Source organism: Oryctolagus cuniculus, chromosome 11, assembly GCF_964237555.1.
Source record: "Oryctolagus cuniculus chromosome 11, mOryCun1.1, whole genome shotgun sequence".
NCBI classification, from domain to species: Eukaryota; Metazoa; Chordata; class Mammalia; order Lagomorpha; family Leporidae; genus Oryctolagus; species Oryctolagus cuniculus.
Genome location: NC_091442.1, coordinates 68,217,882 through 68,239,383, shown reverse-complemented (window position 1 = coordinate 68,239,383; position 21,502 = coordinate 68,217,882). Strand labels below are relative to the sequence as shown.

The following is a 21,502-nucleotide window of genomic DNA, read 5'->3' as shown; positions in this document are numbered from 1 at the left end:
CATTACAATAAATATAAAAAAATTTGCTTTCAAAAATGTCATTTCACCTAGATATTTTAAATTATCTACAAAATTAAAAGCAAAGATACATACAAAAATTTATATCGAAATCTTAAATAAAAATATTTAAATAAAATCAATCCATCTCCAGAAACACTCGTTCCAAGTGGTGGGGCTGGCTGGATTCCCCAGCAAGAAGAAACTTCAGTTGATCCCTTGTGAAGCTCATGTCTAAGGCTTGCGTCTCTGGTACTCTGCACCTTTGTCTTCTAATAGTCACATGGTTAATTAAGCTTTTTGAAAAGTTGGTTATCTTTTTGAATATTTTTATAAGATAAAGTATTTATAAATCCAACATTCAGTGTTCTTCTAATTAGCAGGATAGAGAATCAAACATTGCATCTCACATGTTAGGCCTAGGCCCACGTAGATAAATTTAAGAGTGATGAGATTTTTTTTAAGATTTAGTTTATTTATTTGAAAGTCAGAATTACACAGAGAGAGAAGGAGAGGAAGAGACAGAGAGAGTCTTCCATTCTGCTGGTTCACTCCCCAAATGACCGCAACGGCCAGAGCTGAGCCAATCCGATGCCAGGAGCCAGGAATTTCTTCCAGGTCTCCCACACAGGTGCAGGGGCTCAAGGACTTGGGCCATCTTCCACTGCTTTCCCAGGCCATAGCAGAGAGCTGGATTGGAAGAGGGGCAGCTGGGACTCGAATCGGCGCCCACACGGGATGCTGCACCACAGCACCAAGATTTTTTAAAAAGGTTGTAAGAATAACTATATTCCTAAAATTGTACTTACAAAATTTGTATTCCTTAAAAAATTTTTTAAAAAGGTTATAAATTGTTTTCTTCAGAAGACATATGCCACCATTTTGAATAATGAGCTATTTATCAAGCATCTCCCGGCTCTAAAAGAAACAAGAAACGGGATGCCGGGTACCACTGGGAAGTCATGCTGTCTATGAGAGAAGAAAGTTGTGACAAGTTCATTTGTCTGTGTCTCTTCCTTCAGTGTTTCCTCTGCTCACCTCCTGTTCTCACTCAAAGCAGTGTTGGCACTGTTACAATCTCTACACCTTCATGACAGTCAGAAGCTTGTTAGCTCAGGATATGGGGCAAGAGATACAGAGAAGTAGTTCCCTGGGGGCCCGAAGGACGTCAGTGTTGAGAGCGGATGTTTAAGGTTACAAGACATGTGCAGACATTGAGTACCAGATCCTAAGCAACAGGGTTGATGATCTTTTTAATAAGATGTGTGTGTGTGTGTGTGTGTGTGTGTTGACATCCTGCCATTATTCTTTACATATTATTACCCAAATGGAATTTTCCCCTTATTTCTCTAACATGAAACCTTGAAATTACCCTGGACTCTTTTTTCCCCCCTCACATCCTGTATCAAACTCCCTCCTAAGCCTATTGGCATTAACTTAAAAAATAACTCTTGAATCTGACCATGTATCCAGCTTCCAGCACTACCACAGTAGCCCAAGGGCACCATCCTTCACCTCCATTGCTGTGCTGTGTCTCCTAATTCATCTGCTCCTCTCTTCCCCCAACTCCCCATGCCCTCCTAATGTTGATAACAGTTGGCAGTCATCTTCTGAAATATGAGCAGCATCATGTCAATTCCCTGTGCAAATCCCTTCAATGCTTCATGTCATGGTTGGAATAAAATCTGTGGTCTTTTCAGTAGTCTGCAGAACTGCCCTTTATTTCATCCTGTCTGTCTCTCTTTTTCCATCCTCCACCATGGGCCTTCTGCTGTCTGCCAAATTCTTCAAGCACCTGTCACTCTTGTAGTCTTCACACTTGCCATTTCCCAAACCCAGAATCCTCTGCCCTAAGGAGTCCTGACCTCATTCCCTAAACTGACCACCTTGATTCCTTAGGAATCTCCAAAGTGACCATGAGAACAGCAAGGGAATGGTGACCACAGTTTATTGTGAAAGCAAGTTACCTATCCCACCCTTCTGGATGGTTTTTGTTTTCTCAAGAGCAAGCCAGATAGAACAAAGTCTTGCCTTTTGATGGGTTTTGCCCCCTCCTGGTAACTGAATGTCAATCTGATTGTCAAGTGTGTTTTTTTTTTTTATTCAAAATTGTACTTAAAAAACCCAGTGCCACAGGGTCCTTTGGGCTTTTCCTCTCTTGGAAGCCCCCTTCCTTGCCGCTCTGGCTGGAGGTCTTTAACTCTAATAAATCTTTTTAAATTTCAAAACGAGTAAGTAAATAAAATGAGTAAGTAAATAGCAAATCTTGTCCTCCTTTATTTTCTCGCCTTGCTGTATTTTTTTAAAATATTTATTTATTTTGAAAGTCAGAGTTACAGAGAGAGAGAGAAAGAGAGGGAGAGACAGAGGGAGGGTGACTTCTATCTGCTGATTCACTCCCCAGATGTCCGTAACAGCCAGCACTGGGCCAGGCCATAGCTAGTAGCAGGAGCTTCATCTGGGTCTCTCATGGGGGTGGCAGGGGCCCAGGCACTTAAGCCATCATCTGCTGCTTTTCCCAGGCCATTAGCAGGAAGCTGGATTGGAAGTGGAACACCCAGGAAACAAACTCACCTGTCGCAGGTGGGTGGCAGCATTAACCCCAGCTCCCAACGCCAGTCCCACTTCTCTGTATTTTTGATTAAGGCACTTAGGAACACTTAATGTATTACATATTTGTTAAAGTTGTGTGTGAGCCATCTCCTTTCAGGTTTGTTCTAGATAGTTCAAGGGTCTGATTTATTCCGTGGCTCCAGAAATGGACATGCTACCCAGGTTTGTTCACAGTGGTTAGTTTGGGCTCAGGCAAGTGAAGCAAACAGTACTTATTTAGTGCTATTACAGAAATGTTTTAGAATTAGAAGCTCTGATTTTGATGGAATTGCTGAATTGATGCTACCAGTGGCCATGTATGGGACAGAGAGCTTGGAAAATAAAGACAACACAGTGGAAAATAAAACTAAGAGAAGGAAAGAGAGTTGCATGAATACATAGTTTGAGCATCTGGATTTTCAGTTAAATGATCCAATTAACCCTCTTTTTTTTCCATTTAAGCCAGCTTTATTTGCTGCATTCTAAAGATTCTGATGAAAATATACTGTGCTGCTTCTGTATTTGCCTCCACACTCTCATCCAAGGATGTAGGAGCAAATCAGATTTTACTTGTAGGATTGATGCATCCAAAGAGAATAAGCAATGTGATAATATGCAAGGGCATTCAAAAAGTTTGTGGAAAACAGAATTAAAAGACAAATTTATTTTGGTGCAAAACTTTTGAAATCTATGCTTAATTTTTCTTAATACACATTCTCCATAAACTTTCTGAAGATCACTGATATTATTATTAATATGTTAATAATAATATAATAATAATAAGCAATCTGAATCTCTATACTAGATACATTCCCCATACTCTAAGGGAAATTGTTGCCATAAGTTGAGCAATTCACAGGTTTCGTTGTGGATGCTTCATGCCCATTCTGGTCTCAGACATGTACTTCCCTAAAAACGGGACTCTTTTTCATTCTAAACTACTTTAGGAGAAAGTTCACCTAGCTTGCAGGAACTCCTACCCCCTATAGCAGTAGCATTACATTGTCCCAGCTCTGAGTTATTCAGCCAATCACAAAAGCCAGAATAATCAAGAATTGAATCATGGAGGGTGGTGGACAGAGAGCTCCAGAAAGGCAATGTCAGGCAGTCCCTGGAATTCTGAGTGCCTGGGAGTAGCACAAGGTGGGTGTGAGTGTTCCAGATCCTCCGTATCCTCCCTGATATTGCTCCATGCTAGGGTGCTTGCAGACATCCTGTCCAGCAAGTTTTTCTCCTTGCCCAACAAGGAAGGATTGGATCTCACAATACAAACACCAACAATTCTCAAAGACAGTTTTCTGAACAGCCCCTGGAGTCATGCAGAGTAGCTACTTCCTTCCTTTGATCCTACCTGTAAGCTTTAGCATCAGGCCCACTCCATCAGGCCTGATGGAAGCATGACAAGGTCTCAGTGCTGCGCTGATTAAATTTTTATTCCAGGGTCACCTTCCACATCCCTGGTGTACTGTGGAGTTATCTACAGAGTGGGATGTCTTCATTCTTTTAGTTACAAGAACTCTTTTGCCTCCTGAGTCTGGGGCTCTGTGAAAAATCCTAAGTTTGTTCACCAGGTAGGTCATCAATACTTAGGTGTCAAATTAAGGGATACAGCCTGTCATGGCTTTATATACTCTCATGTGGAATCATCACTAATGAGTTTGGTAATGGACTTGATTTATATATAATTTAAAAAATAAAGATGATTCGATTCCCTTTATTTTGGGGTAGGCTCTTGTTTTTCCAGATATTTCTGATTGCGATAAAAAAAATACTATCTGAGAAGGAAAATGAATTAGACCTTAGCATCCTTGAAAATAGAGTCAGTTCCCATATCAACCAGAAGAGGGCGGAGTCCCTGTGGGAATGTGACATAGGACAGATGTATTTTGAACCTGTGGAACGTTTCCAGAGCACGTGACCCTGCTGCAGGAAGGTAGCTGTAAATGGCAAAGAGCATCTGGTGGGGGACAAAGGAAGAAATAATCGGGTAAGAGGACAGGAGATCTTTAAAAATTCTGTTTATCAAAATTCATGATTCATGTCTTACTACACTTGATCTTAGCCAAAAGGCCGAGAAGCGATCATGATTCATGTCTTAATTTCCTTCACCAACCATTATTGAGCACCTGCTGTGTGCTGGGCACTGTGCCTGGGACCAGCAATACAGAGATGAGGCCCTGCATCCTGGGACCAAAACTACCTCAGCTGGTCGATGCTCCTGGGTGTGGGCGCCCCTCTAATGGGTGCCTTGTCCTCCATAGTTCTGGGCATCACGGCAGTGGCCCTGGGTGCTCCAGGGCTCATGCTGCTGGAGACAGTCTTGGTTTTGCTGCTGCTCCACAGCAGTACTCAGAGTACCAGCCCAGAAACTGAAGCCCTCTTTCAAGAGGGAGGGACATTACAGGACCTGCCTTGCTACGCTTCAAACCTCTGGAGTTGAAAGGTCAGTGCCCAGCCGACCCCTTCCCTCTCCCACCTGGCTTTTCTGTAGAACATCGAAGACTAGCCTCAACTTTCCGGGGACTCCCAGGAGGAGCTTCCTTCATACATTGGGGAGGGGTCAGGGACAAGGTTATTGCTAAAGGGAAGTTCCCTTCATCTCATCCCTGTTTCTCTTGGATGCGACCCATAGGCCTAAGTGAAAGGCCCTCTGACTGATGGGCTGCCCTGAAAGGCATGTGATAGATGTAGTCTTTCCACAGAGGGAAAAAAATTAAGATGATCATAGTACTTACAGCACCTGCCAGAGGGAGCTTACAGACTACTATGGGCTACAGAAATTAAACGAACAAGTGATGTTACAAGTTTTGATAAGAACTATGGAAGAAAGTAACAGGACACTATCAAAATCACTCTAAGTCAGGAGAGTTCTGTCTACTTGGTGAAATCTGAGGAATGTAGAGTCACATGGAAATCTGGGAGAAGTCTGTTCCCGACAGAAGGGATCATTTGAGTGAGAGCCCTGAAGTCAGAGGGAGGTCAGATGTCCAAGGAAGTCAAGAAGGTGGCTGCACAGTAGTGAGGGATCACTGGCAAGAGATAAATGCGGAAAAACAGGGAGGATTCTGAAGGCCTTTTAAGCTGCACTAAAGAATCTGGATTTTGGGGGCCAGTGCTGTGGCTCAGTGGGTTAATGTCCTGGCCTGAAGTGCTGGCATCCCATATGGGTGCCGGTTCTGGTCCTGGCTGCTCCTCTTCTGATCCAGCTCTCTGCTATGGCCTGGGAAAGCAGTGGAAGATGGCTCAAATCCTTGGGCCCCTGCACCCACGTGGGAGACCCAAAAGAAGCTCCTGGCTCCTGGCTTCGGATCGGCTCAGCTCTGGCCGTTGCAGTCATTTGGGGAGTGAATCATCGATTGGAAGACCTCTCTCTCTCTCTGCCTCTCCCCTATGTAACTCTCTGACTTTAGAATAAATAAATAAAAAATCTTAAAAAAAAAAGAATCTGGATTTTCTTGTATGAGCATGGGAAGCTATTAAAGAGTTTTGATGTTGAGGAAAGACATTGTCCCATCCATGTTGTGAAAGATTGTCCTGGCTGTAGTGGGAAAATGGGCTGAAGGAGAGCGCTGGGGAAACAGGGCCATTAGTTAGGAAGCTGGTGCAGCAGCCCAAGGAAGAGAGGATGGCCTGGACTAGGGTGACAATGAATGGTGGAGAGGACTGGAGAGACAGAAGACGCATTTGTAGAGAAATCTGACAAGGCTTGGTCATCATATGTTGAAGAAAGGTGAAGCATTTTCTGGCTAGCTTCTTCTGTGAGAAACTGGGGAGGAAAGGCAGGCTAAGGACTTGAGGATGGGGTGGAGAATAGGAAATCAAGAGATGAGTTTTGGACACATTGTTGAACATTGCCGTGAGATAGCCAGAGGGAAATATTCTGGCATGGAGCTCTGAAGGGAGAGCTATGTGAGAGATACAAACCTGTGAATGGGCAACATAAACAGACGGTATGTAAAGTCACACCTGGGGAGGGAGCTACAGAGCCAGGGAGAAGGCAGTGGGGCAGGAAGATGTCCCGGGACTGCATCATGAGAAACTGCAGCAAAGGAAGGGATCACAAAGATTTACCATCCAGGGCCCTGAGGACTGATGGGAAGAACGGTCTTTCAGAAATTGGTTCAGTCCATGGCCACTTCATCTTTCTTCTTGTAAGGTAAACTAAGCATGTGTTTGTTTTCTGGAGGTCAGAAATCCAAAACAGGTCTTATTGGGCTAAAGTCGGAGTGAGCAGGACTCTGTTCCTTTGGAAGTCTCCAGGAAGGAATCTGCTTTCTGGAGTTTCTTCCAGAGGCTGCTCGCATTCCTTGGCTCAGGATGTTTCCCATCTTCAAAGTCAGCAAAGGCAGATTAAGGCTTTCCCATCCCACTTCCCTCTGATCCTAACTCTCCTGCCTCACTCTTTCATTTTCAAGAGATCCTTTGTGATTTCATCCTGAGATAATTCAGGAGAATCTCCCCATCTCAGTCTCCTGAGTGGCAACCTCTGTTTCATCTGCAATGCTAATTCCTCCTTGCCATGCAACAGGAACAGTGTTCTTAGCTTCTGTAGATGAAGACATGGGTATCCTTGGGGCTGTTAATCTGCCTACCATACTTAGCAAGTACTTGTTGATTTCCCTTTGGAAAAATATAAGAGTGCCTACCACTTCTCATGCCATGGGAGAAAGTTCTTTCTGGTTGTTCAAAAAGGTAGCACTTACTAGCATTTATTTGTATGTCTATTGTGTTTGTGTACTCATATATGTATATTTATGCCCAATTGAACAAAAAAAATACAATGAACAAAATTATTGATTAGGGAATTGTTTATTCTTCCTGTGTCAATCAGAATAGTTGTTTGTTCACACGGGTCCTTAGGTTATTATCATCATGAACATCTCTTAAACAGTGTCACTTGGGGCTGGCATTGTGGTGTATTGGGTAAAGCCATCAGCTGCAGTGCCAACATCCCATATGGGTGCCAGTTCGAGTCCTGGCTGCTCCACTTCTGATCCAGCTCTCTGCTATGGCCTGAGAAAGCAGTAGAAGATGGCCCAAGTCCTTGGGGGCCCCTGCACTCGTGTGGGAGACCTGAAAGAAGCCCCTGGCTCCTGGTTTCGGATTGGCACAGCTCTGGCCGATGTGGCCAATTGGGCAGTGAAACAGTGAATGGAAGACCTTTCTCTCTCTGTCTCTCCTTCTCTCTCTGCATAACTCTTTCAAATAAATAAATAAATCTTTTAAACAAACAAACAAACAAAAATCAATGTCACTTAACACATATTAGGATGGTGAAAAACACCCAAAAACCAGATCATCATAAAACAAAATAAACAGCAAAACTCCTGACAATGCCCAGTGCTTGCAAGAATTACAGCAACTAGATCCCTCATTCATTGCAGGTGGGAATGCAAATGATACAGCACTCTGGAAAACAGCTCTTCAGAAGGTTCAACATGGAGCAATCCTACTTCTAAATATTTGCTCAAGAGAAATGAAAACCTGCTTGTAAGTGTTGACAGTAACTTTTATTGTAATCACCAAAAACTGGAAACAACCGAAATATCCCTTAATGAACAGTGGTACATTCATACAACGGAATACTACTCATAAATAAAATGTGAATGGACCATGGAGACTCAAAAACATGGATTGAGGGGACAGCTCTGTGGCGCAGTAGGTTAATTCTCCACCTGCGGTGCCGGCATCCCATATGGGCTCCGGTTCTAGTCCCAGCTGCCCCGCTTCCTGTCTAGCTCTCTGCTATGGCCTGGGAAAGCAGTACAAGATGACCCAAGTCCTTGGGCCCCTACACCCATGTGGGAGACCGGGAAGAAGCACCTGGCTCCTGGCTTCGGATTGGTGCAGCTCTGGCTGTTGCAGCCATCTGGGGAGCGAACGAACAGAAGGAAGACCTTTCTCTCTGTCTCTCCCTCTCACTGCCTGTAACTCTACCTCTCAAATAAATAAATAAAATCTTTTAAAAAAAGGATGAATTTCTAATACACAATGCTAAGAGAAGGAAGCCAAAGTCAAAAGGCCACATACTGTGTCATTTTGGACTGTCTGTAAAAGTTAAAATTGTAGGGATATAAAATAGATCAATGGTAGCCAACGATTGGGGATAAGAGAAGGAGTTGACTGTGAAGTGACATTGAGGCATTTGAGGAGGTGATGGGACTTATTTTACATATTGATTTTGGTGATGTTCACATGTCTATAGGTGTTTGTGAAAACCTGCAGAACTGCATACTAGATGGAGTTAATTGTTTTCTCAATGTAAATTATACTTGTATAGTAATTTTTTTAAAATAGGAAGTATGCACAAATTCCACAGGTCTCACTGATCTAAGAAAGTTCTTATCTTAGGTCTAATTTTTTTATAACATTAATTCTCCTAGTGTCTTAAAAGATAGGTAAGCAACCATGTGTCCTCCTAGAATGAAGGTCCTTTACAACAGAGCTCCAGAGAGCAGTGCTGTTGAAACACATCCAGAGAAAGAACAAAGAACCAGGGGGTCAGGAAGTCAGGACTCCAATATACCGTACAGCCACTAACTAGCTTTATGATTTTAGACCAAGCACTTAAGCTCTCTGAGAATTAGCTGTCCTGCTGTAAAATGTGAATAAGGCCTGGTCAAGTCTACCTCTTGGAGTGTTAGGAATTTTGAAAGCCAAGCAAAAAATGGACATTGTTGTGCTTGTCAAAATTAAGTCCCTGGGGCTGGTGCTGTGGCGCAGTAGCCTAAGCCTCTGCCTGCAGTGCTGGCATCCCATATGGGTGCCAGTTGGTGTCCCAGCTGCTCCACTTCCGATCCAGCTCTCTGCTAATGGCCTGAGAAAACAGTGGAGCATGGCCCAAATCCTTGGGCCCCTGTGCCAACACGGAAGAAGCTCTTGGCTCCTTGCTTCGGATTGGTCCAGTTCCAGTCTTTGCAGCCTTTTGGGGAGTGAACCAGTGGATGGAAGCCCTTTCTCTCTGTCTCCCTCTCTCTGTCTATAACTTTACCTCTCAAATAAAAATAAAATAAAATCTTAAAAGAAAACAATTAAATTCCCTTCATTCATAATGTATGGACCTTTTTCTGATTCTACTAACTTACTATTTAGCAATGGTTGACTCCGCTAAGCAACAGGGTGAATGTGGTGTGTACAGTAACTTGTTACTGTCTGTGGCTTCTACTGGTGGTGTGACAGCAACTCCAACTTATGGAGGTGGGAGCTGAAGCGATTAGAGGTAAAGTGCAGCCAGAACTCTATGTGGTCCCCTGGACTCTAGGTCTTTCTGATTCTTCCATTCTTGCTTCTCTCGGTGCTCTTATCAATTTACAAACAACTTGTCCAAGTTGGATTCTGATATCTACCTCCAGAGATCATATTGCATATACATATAGATATGATAGCTACAAAATGTATGTGGAAACCAAGTATCCACTAACCTACTGAAGTTTGTGATCAGTACAGGTAGTAAAAAGACCAAAAGGGCAGAGCAAATGAAATCAGCACTTTTATTATCTAGCCGATAGAAATTTTACTTGGAGCAAATAAGGGCTTGTTTGTTTTCCTATTAATGTTTTGTATTAAGAAAAGATAAAATCTTACCTTTGTATCTGACTTTCCTTGGGTGACTTAATGTACTTTCTTAAAGTAAATGCTAATTTATTTGCAATACTTTTTAAAAAATACTTGAGGCTATATATTTATATCTAAGAACCACTTCATCTCTACCCACATATATTCTAGTATGTGATACTTTTACAGTTGTTTAAGTCTAAAAGTTTGGTAATTTCTATTGTCATTTCCTCTTTAAGTCATGAATTTTTTGGAGGCACATTTAATCAAAATGTGAATCAATGTGTCTCATTTCCTAGATTGTTATTGTTTATATCTAATTTAAGGATCACACAGTTTTAAAATGTAATCTATAATATAAAACTTTTGAAAAAATTCGAGCCATCCTTGATAATCTGGGATGTGGTCATTTCTGATAGATGTTTTATGTGTGTTTGACGAGGATTTGTAGAGTACAGAGTTTTATATTGCTGTAATGAGAAGCCTGAATCTATGGTGTGTGGCAGGCAACAAAAAATGCAACTTTAAATGTATTCAGTGGCAGTAATTTCTCTTTTTCTGAATGTAAATTCTGGAAAATGTCTTTTCTGTGGACTGCTAAGTAATAAACAGTCCAACCTTCGCTTTGGTCCCTGCTGTGGTTTGAATGCCCCCTCCAGAATTCATGTTGAAATTTTATTGCCACTGTGATATTAAGAGGGGAGACCCTTAAGTGGTACTTAGCTCAAGAGCAGTTGCCCCTCATTAGCGGAGTCATACAGTTAACATAGGGTAGGTTAATTATCAGGAGAGTGGGTTTGTTTCAAGTTTGTCCCGCTCTGGCTATTGCTGTCTCCCTCACACAGATGCTTGCTTGCCCTCCCGCCCTGGTATGCTGCAGCAAGAGCCCTTGCCAAAAGCCAGTGCCATGCTCTTGGACTTCCTGGCCTTCAGAATCATGCCTCACATACACCTCTGATCTTTCTCAATTACCCAGTCTGTGACTCTCTGTTACAGCAGCAGAAATGAGCCAGGAAAGCCCCCAAATCACCTTCTCAAATAGGTGTCCTATAGGAGATACCCATCAATGCGGCCATCTACCATCTGGTGGGATTGTTCCTGCCTCCCTGTTGAGATCTGTCTGGCTGTGGCCTGCCTGGGTATGGGTAATTAGTTTCTGGTCTATTCTGTCTCCTCTCATCAGCTTCTTCTTAACCTGCTTTCTTCCTGGCTTTTTACTTAGTGAATGGTACCAGCATCCACTTACCTAGGTCAGGCCCAGGAACCACCTTTGGAGTCCTCTTCCCACCCCAACCCCCACCTATAACAGATCACGAGACTCATCGACTCTATTTTCAAATAGTGGTTCACTGCCCTTGCCTCTGATCATGCCATCAGGATCTCTTCTTTGGACTATTGTAATCAGCTACTGACACCGTCTGTTTTGCCCCCTTCAGAATTCTTCCTGCTGTAACCAGTGATAAATTGTTGCTCCACGGATATGAAGTTTTGCTTATGCAAGGTGAATACAATCTAGAGATCTATGCACAACTTTGTGTCCATAGTCAACAATATTATATTATGAGATTGAAAATTTGTTGATGGTAGATCTCATGCTTTTGTTTTCTTAAGATTTTTTTTTATTTATTTGAAAGTCAGAGTTACACAGAGGGAGAAGGAGAGGCAGACAGAGAGAGAGAGAGAGAGAGAATTCTTTCATCTGCTGGTTCACTCCCCAAATGACCGCAACGGCCAGAACTGCGCCGATCTGAAGCCAGGAGCCGGGAGCTTCTTCTGGGTTTCCCATGCAGGTGCAGGGGCCCAAGGACTTGGCCATCTTCTGCTGCTTTCCCAGGCCACAGCAGAGAGCAGGATCGGAAGTGGAGCAGCCAGGACTCAAACTGGCGCCCATATGGGATGTCGGCACTGCAGGCGGTGGCTTTACCTGCTATGCCAGGTAGATCTCATGTTAAAAGTTCTTAGTACAAGGACCAGTGCTGTGGCATAACAGATTAAGCTGCTACCTGCAATGCTGGCATCCCATATGGGCACCAGTTCAAGTCCTGGCTGCTCTACTTCCAATCCAGCTCCCTGCTAATGTGCCTGGGAAAGCAGAACATGGCCCAAATACTTAGGCCCCTGCACCCATGTGGGGTTCAGATCTGACTCCTAGCTTCTGCCTGGCCCAGTCCCAGCTGTTGCGCCCATATGGGGCATGAATCAGCAGATAGAAGATCTCTGTCTCTTCCACCCTCCTCCCTCCATAACTCTGTCTTCCAAATAAATAAAATACATCTTTTTAAAAAAGTTCTTACTGCAATAACTAAAACTATGTTCTTTCATAGAAAAAAATAGATAAATCTGATTGCAGCATGCTCTGCTCAATGCATCCAGTGGTTCTCTACAGATCACAGAACACATTTTGAACTTCTTAACTTTGATATAGACCTTTAGGGTCTGGCTCTGTTTTATTTATTTTTTTCCTCTAGAATCTTCAGTGATCATTTCCCTTTCACTAAAACAAATCTGTACTCCAGCCATTCTTACAATTCTTTTTTTTTTTTTTTTTTTTTTTTTTTTTTTTTTTTTTTGACAGGCAGAGTGGACAGTGAGAGAGAGAGACAGAGAGAAAGGTCTTCCTTTGCCGATGGTTCACCCTCCAATGGCCGCCGCGGTTGGCGCGCTGCGGCCGGCGCACCGCGCTGATCCGATGGCAGGAGCCAGGAGCCAGGTGCTTTTCCTGGTCTCCCATGGGGTGCAGGGCCCAAGCACCCGGGCCATCCTCCACTGCACTCCCTGGCCACAGCAGAGGGCTGGCCTGGAAGAGGGGCAACCGGGACAGAATCCGGAGCCCCTACCGGGACTAGAACCCGGTGTGCCGGCGCCGCTAGGCGGAGGATTAGCCTAGTGAGCCGCGGCGCCGGCCCATTCTTACAATTCTTAACAGATACTGTGTACGCCCTTTCACCTTGGAATACAGTGTGTAAGATTTTTTTGTATTTGAGATTAATGATATTTCTTGAGTTTACATTTCTTAGCTCCAAAAGAGTAGAATGCTGGAGAAAAGATTTCACACATACAGGCGCACATACTTAAGTGCATGCTCATATATACTCATACAGGCATATATAAACTGATAAGAACAGATACCCTCCCTTTTTTTTTTTGACAGATAAAGTTAGACAGTGAGAGAGAGAGAGAGAGAGAAAGGTCTTCCTTCCATTAGTTCACCCCCCAAATGGCCGCTACGGCTGGCACTGCGCCAATCCGAAGCCAGGAGCCAGGTGTTTCCTCCTGGTCTCCCATGCAGGTGCAGGGGCCCAAGCACTTGGGCCATCCTCCACTGCACTCCTGGGCCACAGCAGAGAGCTGGACTGGAAGAGGAGCAACCGGGACAGAATCCGGTGCCCATATGGGATGCCATCGCCGCAGGCGGAGGATTAACCAAGTGAGCCACAGCGCCGGCCCCCAGATACCCTTGATCTTAACAAAAAGGCTGAGAAGCAATACAAGCTTCTTATTTACATATATGTAAATATCTATGTATATAGAATACGTTTGTGATAAATATGTGGGGAAAGGTATATATGTGTGTGTGTGTGTTTGTGTGTGTGTGTGTGAATATGATGGAAATTTTAAGTCAATAAATGCTTTTAAAATTGTATGTGGTTGGGGCCGGCGCTGTAGCTCACTAGGTTAATCCTCCACCTGTGGCGCCAGCATCCTATCTGGGTGCTGGGTTCTAGTCCCAGTTGCTCCTCTTGCGATCTGGCTCTCTGCAATGGCCTGGGAGGGCAGTGGAGGATGGCCCAAGTGCTTGCGCCCTGCACCCGCATGGAGACCTGGAAGAAGCACCTGGCTCTTGGCTTCAGATCGGTGCAGTGCGCCGGTCATAGTGGCCACTTGCGGAGTGAACCAATGGAAAACGGAAGACCTTTCTCTCTGTCTCTCTCTCTTACTGTCTAACTCTGCCTGTCAAATAAAAAAAATTTTTAAAAATTTAAAATAATAAAATTGTACATGGTCATACAGTTATAGATAGCAAATTAACAAAATAAATTAACATTTATTTCCTCTTATTCCTTGGACTTTATCAGAATCATAGTAAAGACACTTAATTGGAATAGATTAAAAAAGAATTGTATAGGAGGCAATAACAGATTAATAATTTCTACATGTTTCTGGAATATAGATTAGAAGATTTAGCAGAGGGCCCAATGTTGTGGCACATTGGTTTAAACCACCACCTGCGACACTGGCCTTTCATAATGGAGTGCTCGTTCAAGTCCCAGCTGCTCTGCTTTGGATCCAGCTCCCTGCTAATGTGCCTGGGAAGGCAGCAGAAGATGGCCCAAGTGCTTGGATCTCTACCACCCTCATGGAAAAACCTGGTGGAGTTCCAAGCTCCTGCATTCAGCCTAGCTCAGCCCTGCCGTTGCAGCCATTTAGAGGAGAGAATCAGTAGACAGGAGGTCTCTTTCTGTCTTTCCCTCTCTCTGTGGTGCTCTGCTTTTCAAATAAATAAAATAAAAAATTTTAAAAAATGATTTTGCAGGGGCTTGCGCTGTGGCTCACTAGGCTAATCCTCCACCTTACGGCGCCGGCACACTGGGTTCTAGTCCTGGTCGGGGCGCCGGATTCTGTCCCGGTTGCCCCTCTTCCAGGCCAGCTCTCTGCTGTGGCCAGGGAGTGCAGTGGAGGATGGCCCAAGTGCTTGGGCCCTGCACCCCATGGGAGACCAGGAGAAGCACCTGGCTCCTGCCATCGGATCAGCGCGGTGCGCCGGCCATAGTGGCCACTTGCGGGGTGAACCAATGAACCAATGGAAAAAGGAAGACCTTTCTCTTTGTCTCTCTCTCTCACTGTCCACTCTGCCTGTCAAAAAAAAAAAAAAAAAAGATTTAGCAGAGCAGTAGAAGCTGCTGCTTTAACCACACACAAAGGTAGATAGACAAAAAAAAAAAAAAAAAAAAAAAAAAGAGTTTCCCAGAGGAGTCCCAGGAATACAGGCTTCAGTTACAGGATGGAGACCCAGGTCTCAAATCAAGGAGATTGCCTGGGGCAGTTGGCTGCCATCTGTTTCTGTGGGCATAATACGTCAATGGCCTGGTTTCTGTACCAAGCCTAGAGTGCAGGAGGACTTTCCAAGAGACCTGAAGTGTCTCAGAAAGATCTCCATATCCTTGTTGCCTGTGGAGTTAAAAAGGTAAAATCAAGAAAGTCTGCCAGAACACAGAACAAAGATTGACAGAAAAAGACAACAAAGAAAATTCAAGCAGCAAAGATTAAAACAGCAGAGTCAAATCCAACCCTGCTGTGATATAATCTGACTTTGAATATAATACTCAAAAAGATGAAATGGGGCCGGCACTGTGGCATAGTAGGTTAGGCCTCTGCCTGTGGCATCAGCATCCCATGTGGGCTCTGGTTCAAGTCCTGGCTGCTCCACTTCTGATCCAGCTCTCTGCTAGTTGCCTGGGAAAGCAGTGGAGGACGGCTCAAGTGTTTGGGCCCCTGCACCTACATGGGAGACCTAGAAGAAGCTCCTGGCTCCCGGTTTCAGATCATCCCAGCTCTGGCCATGGCGGCCACTTGGATAGAAGTGGATAGAAGACCTCTCTCTGTCTCTCCCTCTCTCTGTCTGTAATTCTGCTTCTCAAGTAAATAAATCTTAAAAAAAAAAAAAAAAAAAGAAAGAAAAAAAAGATGGAATAGAGAAAACAAGTGAATAAATTATCAAAGAAACAACATAGGAAAAGTCTCAAGGTTAAATTCTGTTTAACTATCAGCTTCTTGGGGAAGACATTTTGCCTAGTATGCCCACATATATGCCCATATTGGAGTTCCAGCTCACTCCTGACTCATTTCCTATTAATGCAGATCCTGGGAGGCAGCAATAATGGCTTAAGCAGTTGGGTTCTTGCTACCTATGTGGGAGACCTGGACTGAATTCCTGGCTCCAGACTTCAGCCTGGCCCAGCCCCAGCTGTTGGGGATGTATGTGTGTGTGCACCTGTCAGTGTGTGTGGAGAAGAGGTTAACCAATGGATAGGAGCTCACTCTCTGTATCTCTCTCTGCTTCTCAAATTAAAAAAGAAAAAAAAATAGTTTCTCAATGAAGCTGTCGGCCAATTTATTTAAACTGTAGCCCTCTCCACTCAGTGCTCCTTGTCTCCTTTCCTGCTTAATTTTTCCCCCAGGGAATGCATAACCATGCGACACACCATGCATTTCATGCGTCCAACATGCTTTCTCCCCACTAGGATGTAAGCTCCTTACAGCAAGAATTTTTGTTAGCTTTGTGCACTGTGCTGTCCTCAGTAGCTAGTTAGCGCTCGGCACAGTAGGAGTTGCGTAATTATTTGCTGAGTGAATAAGTAAACAATGCAAGAGATGTGAATCCTCATCTGCTATGTAAAGACGTCAGTGCACACTGCCTCCAGTTAGTTAAGAACAATGTATGCGCCTATAGTGTAGACCTGAAGGAACAACTCAAGGAGTTAAGGGCACTTACTTACATCTGGGGAATAAAAGAAGCAGATGGAGTCAAGGCACTGTTGATTTCATTATTAGTGTTTGAAAACTATTTGCTTTTTTCACCATGTGCTTGTATTGTTGATTTGAAAATGGTGTATATGTCTTAGAAAGCATTTTGTATTTATTTACTGTAAATATGTCATATCAACAATAATAATAGCTAACATTTATTGAGCATTTATTACATACCAGGCATTGTACTAAACTTCACATGAATTGTTGAAGAATATGTTACGTACTGTTGTCATTTTACATGTATTGAAAACATCTGGATTTTAACCTAAAAACAGAGAAAAATTCAAGTCCAAAATATAAATATTTAGTATCATAAAACAAATTGAATAAATTCTGCTTATCAGTCCTCATAATAGATATGCCTACTCAGCTCCTTAAAATGCAAAGAACAAACAACAGAACAAAACCAAAGCATTGTTTGCTAGAACGCAATTGTAGAACTTGTCATCAGGGCTCGGTGCAACAGGACCTGTAGAAAGTAAAAGGAAGTTTGGGTCCAGGCTGCTTTGGAAACATCTGTCAGTGTCATCTGCTTGCTTTCGCTCCACACTTCTTTCCACGTTTCTTTTTCAGTCTGCTCATCTGGAGCGCAAGTGACCTTTGTTTCAGGAAATTCAAGAGATTTTCGCAACATGCCATGGCTCCTGACCGTCCGCTTTGAGCTTCGGCTCTGACCCACTTCATCCGTTCTGTGCTGAGATTTGCTGCTGTGACCATAATTCACCAGTAGTTCAGGAATACACTGAGCCCCTTGCCACATAAATCATTCTCCAGTCATTTCGGGGGGGTGATCCAAATATGAGCAGTTTTCAAAAAATTCTTTTGTTTGTGTGGCTCTGGTGTGTAGACCACACCAAGGATTTCTTGGGGATCCTCTCCCCTCCCTGTTCCCTTCTGCTGGACTAACCTCCTTCTCATCTCTCGGGATTCCAGTTAGATGTGTGCTCTTCAGAGAGTACTTTCTCAACAACGTCACCTCCTGAATGCGGATCTGTACTTCCTGAAGCTCCTGGCCCATCTCTTTGGCTTTGTACTCCCTGTACGTACTCCATTGTCTCTGCCATTGACTTTTCTCCTTCCTCTTCTGGACTTCATGCTCTGTGGGTGCAGACATTGGCTTGTTTTCTTGTTAGCACCAGTTCATGGCCCGGTACATAGTAAGTGCTCAATAAACTTTGTTGAATGAATGAATATATGAGTAATAGCCACCGTCACTGTCTACAGTTCCACTTTAGCTCGCACCTACTTGAGTTTGTGTGAGAAATGACAACCAGAATTATTGCATAGTCATGCTTCACACTGGCTAAGTTATGGCTAATGACTTAAAAAATACGGTCCTAACCCCAGAAGTTAAGGGAAAAACAGACAGAGAGACTGCAAGGCCTATTTCCTGCGTAACCTAGGAAATGGATATTTCCTCAGCTCCTTTCCTCCAGCAATTTCCCAAGTAAGTTGAGACTGCATCATATAATTTTATAGCCCCATGAAAGAAGAAAGGAAAATGCTTTCAAACGGTTTGTGCCACATACTATAATGAAGCCTCTTATTTATGGCTTGACAAATAGGTGAGGGAAAGTTGTTACATTTTCCCATTTTTCTTCACAGCCTTTGAATACTAGTTAACAAAGGCCACATTGAAAACTTGACTTGCCTTATCACTCATGAGATCTGGTTCTGGGTTATGTGAAGCGAAAATGTTTTCAATACAGCCCCCTCCTGCTGCCCCCGCCTCCCATCAGCCCAGGCAGGGATGCCATAGAAGCCTCATAGACACTTCATGCGCTCCTATTGCTCCTCATTGGCCCATAGCTAATATGTACTGAATGCCCTTGCGAATGATATTAAAAACTTGAAAGAAAATCTGAAAGGTGGTTTTAACATTTTAATCTGAGGCTGGTTGAAAAATGATTGTTTTAGGAGGCATGATTGCCTACGATGATTGGGAAACTGAGCAAGATTTCATTACTTAGTTCAAGTTATGTGGCAGGCTCAGGAGTCACAACCCAAAGAGAAAACCATTCCGTGGAACTGCCTTGCGGACCCACAAAGAACAGTAAAGAGATAGAGAATGATGTGTTTTGTGTGTGGAGCTGGATTTTTCAGTTCGTGCAGCTGAGGAAAGAGAGATACATTTGGGTGGGAGTATTTGCACTGACTTACCTTAGGACGAGCGTCTGGCTCCACGTCCATCTGCCTCTGGTAGCTTCTCCTTTTGTAAAAAAGCACTTCTTTGAAGCACACTGTACCTTTGAGTCAAATGGCATTCCAGAGAGTAGAGAGAAAAGTTACAATGAGCACGGTTGCACCTCTGCATCGTCACTCACTGTGAGCAGGGCAGCAGCCGCGTGGCCTCACCTCCAGCCGCGAGCTCCGGTGCCTGGCATTGCATTCACTTTCTTCACCAGCTCTCCTTTGGTTACTAACCTCTGGCTTGAGTTTATAATTATTATTATTATGCTTCATAATGACTGATGGTATTTTATAATACCTTACATTTAAGAAAGGATATATCTCCTGCAAATGTTTTAATTTAAGGCAATATATAACATACACAGACACATATATATATATATATAAACATGTACAGATATAGGAATGTATATATGGATGTGTACTCATATATGCATATACATGCAAGAGTACTTCAAAATGTTTGTGGGAAAATGTAATTAAAAGATAAATTTATTTTGGTGTGAAAAATCTGTGGAAGCCTTACTTATGAGGGGTCTTCCGAAAGTTCATGGCAAATGCATACCATGAAAATTTTCACATCAAAATAAACTTATCTTTTAAATCCATGTTTCATAAACATTTTTCAAACTTTTTATTAATGTAAAGAGAACAGATTTCTTGTATTTCCTGGGTACAAACCTAAGAAGATAACCGTATTTCCTTCCCTCCATCAAAGTCCCTTCTTCCTTCCTTTCTTTGTGTTTTAATTTTTGCAAAAACATAATTTCAATCTACTCTATAATCACAGGCTTCACGCACCACTATCCTTAAACACTTTGAAGTCCCCTCCTGCATGTACATACACACACACAGCATGCGTGCACACACACACGCGCACACACATGCGCGCGCACACACACACACTTCTCTGCTGTCCCAGGGTTGCTATTTTGTTATTTGTCAGCCTCAAACTCTGGTGGGTTCTATTATCAGTCCAGGAAGTGCCTGGCTTCTCTAACCTGGAAATATACTAGGAAGCTGTGCACACGTGAGATATGGCAGGGCCAGGAAAGGTCCTCCATCCAGTGCTATTTCCTCTACAGGCTCTCAATCCAAGTTCTCACCACCGTGAACCAGCTCCTTTGTGTTTAAGCTTTGTGGCCACCTTGCATCGCAGAATGCCAGAATTTTAAACCAAGACAGGATATTAAAGATCTGACCCAACCACCCTTGTCAGTCTGTAGGTAACGAGACTGAAACTCTGAGCTCTGGGATGAAAGCTGCAGAACCATGACAGGCTTCAGTTCTGCTGTTTTTCTCCAAATTCAAGGATTTACTCCTTCTTTCATTTGTGCCATAGTCAGGATTCTTCTGCGTGAAAGTGAGAGAAACCCAACTCTGAAAAAGTCAAAGAGAAGATACTTTTTTAAAAAAGATTTATTTTATTTATTTAAAAGACAGAGTTACAGAGAGAAGTACAGACAGAGAGGTCTTCCATCTGCTGGTTCACTCCCCAGATGGCTGCAACAGCCGGAGCTGAGCTGATCCGAAGCCAGGAGCCAGGAGCTTCTTCTGGCTCTCCTATGCAGGTGCAGGGGCCCAAGCATTTGGGCCTTCCCTGGCCACAGCAGAGAGCTGGATTGGAAGAGGAGCAGCCGGGTCTCGAACCGGCGCCCATATAGGATGCCTGCGCTTCAGGCCAGGGCTTTAACCCGCTGCACCACAGCGCCGGCCCCAAAGAGAAGATACTTGATGAGCTCCTGTGATGGAGAGCCTTCAGGCATGACAGGATCCAGTGTCTCAAAAAATGACTTCACTGCTTCCTCATGTCTCCACATCTTGTCTCTGCCTTCCTCTGGGCTGGATCCATTCTCAGGCAGGCTCATCGCAAGCTGCGGCCACCATTCCTTCCTCCTCACCACCCTTCCCTCTGAAGCGCCAGGTGTGTGTCCTGCCGCTCTCCCAGGTGAGAAGCAGTGGCTCTCCCAGCAGCCCCGTAAAAGCGGCCACACGGTAGCTCATGGGCTTCCCTTGGGTTGTATGCCTATTCTTGAACAAATCAGAGTGTTGAAATACATCAACCAGCCAGACCTGAGGCACATGCCCTCTTCTCACCAGGCAGTGATGAACATCCACAGACTGGGAGCAAACATTTTTTCAAAAATGTGTACTGTCACCAGAGATAAAATAGCATAGATGCTGACTAGTTCGAGTAGTTCAAAGCAAGCAGTGCATCAAGTGCATCCTCTGTGAGAGACATGAGCTGTGGAGCATCAATCGTCCATTCATTTGTTTATCGGGTCTTGTTTTCAAGGTAAAAATGCTGCTAGAACATTGAACTTAGGGGCTGGCGCCATGGCACACTAGGTTAATCCTCCGCCTGCAGTGCCAGCATCCCATATGGGCACCGGGTTCTAGTCCCAGTTGCTACTCTTCCAGTCCAGCTCTCTGCTGTGGCCGGGAAAGGCAGTGGAGGATGGCCCAAATGCTTGGGCCCTGTACCCACATAGGAGACCAGGAGGAAGCACCTGACTCCAGGCTTCGGATCGGTGTAGCACACCAGCCGTAGTGACCACTTGGGGGGTGAACCAACGGAAGGAAGACCTTTCTCTCTGTCTCTCTCTCTCTCACTGTCTAACTCTGCCTGTCAAAACAA

General features: G+C 43.9%; 1 pseudogene; it reads right to left on the bottom strand.

Annotated features, from left to right (window-relative positions):
- Positions 1–4,586: 4,586 nt before the first annotated feature.
- LOC127491263 (U2 spliceosomal RNA) lies at positions 4,587–4,671 on the bottom strand (annotated as a pseudogene).
- Positions 4,672–21,502: the final 16,831 nt, after the last annotated feature.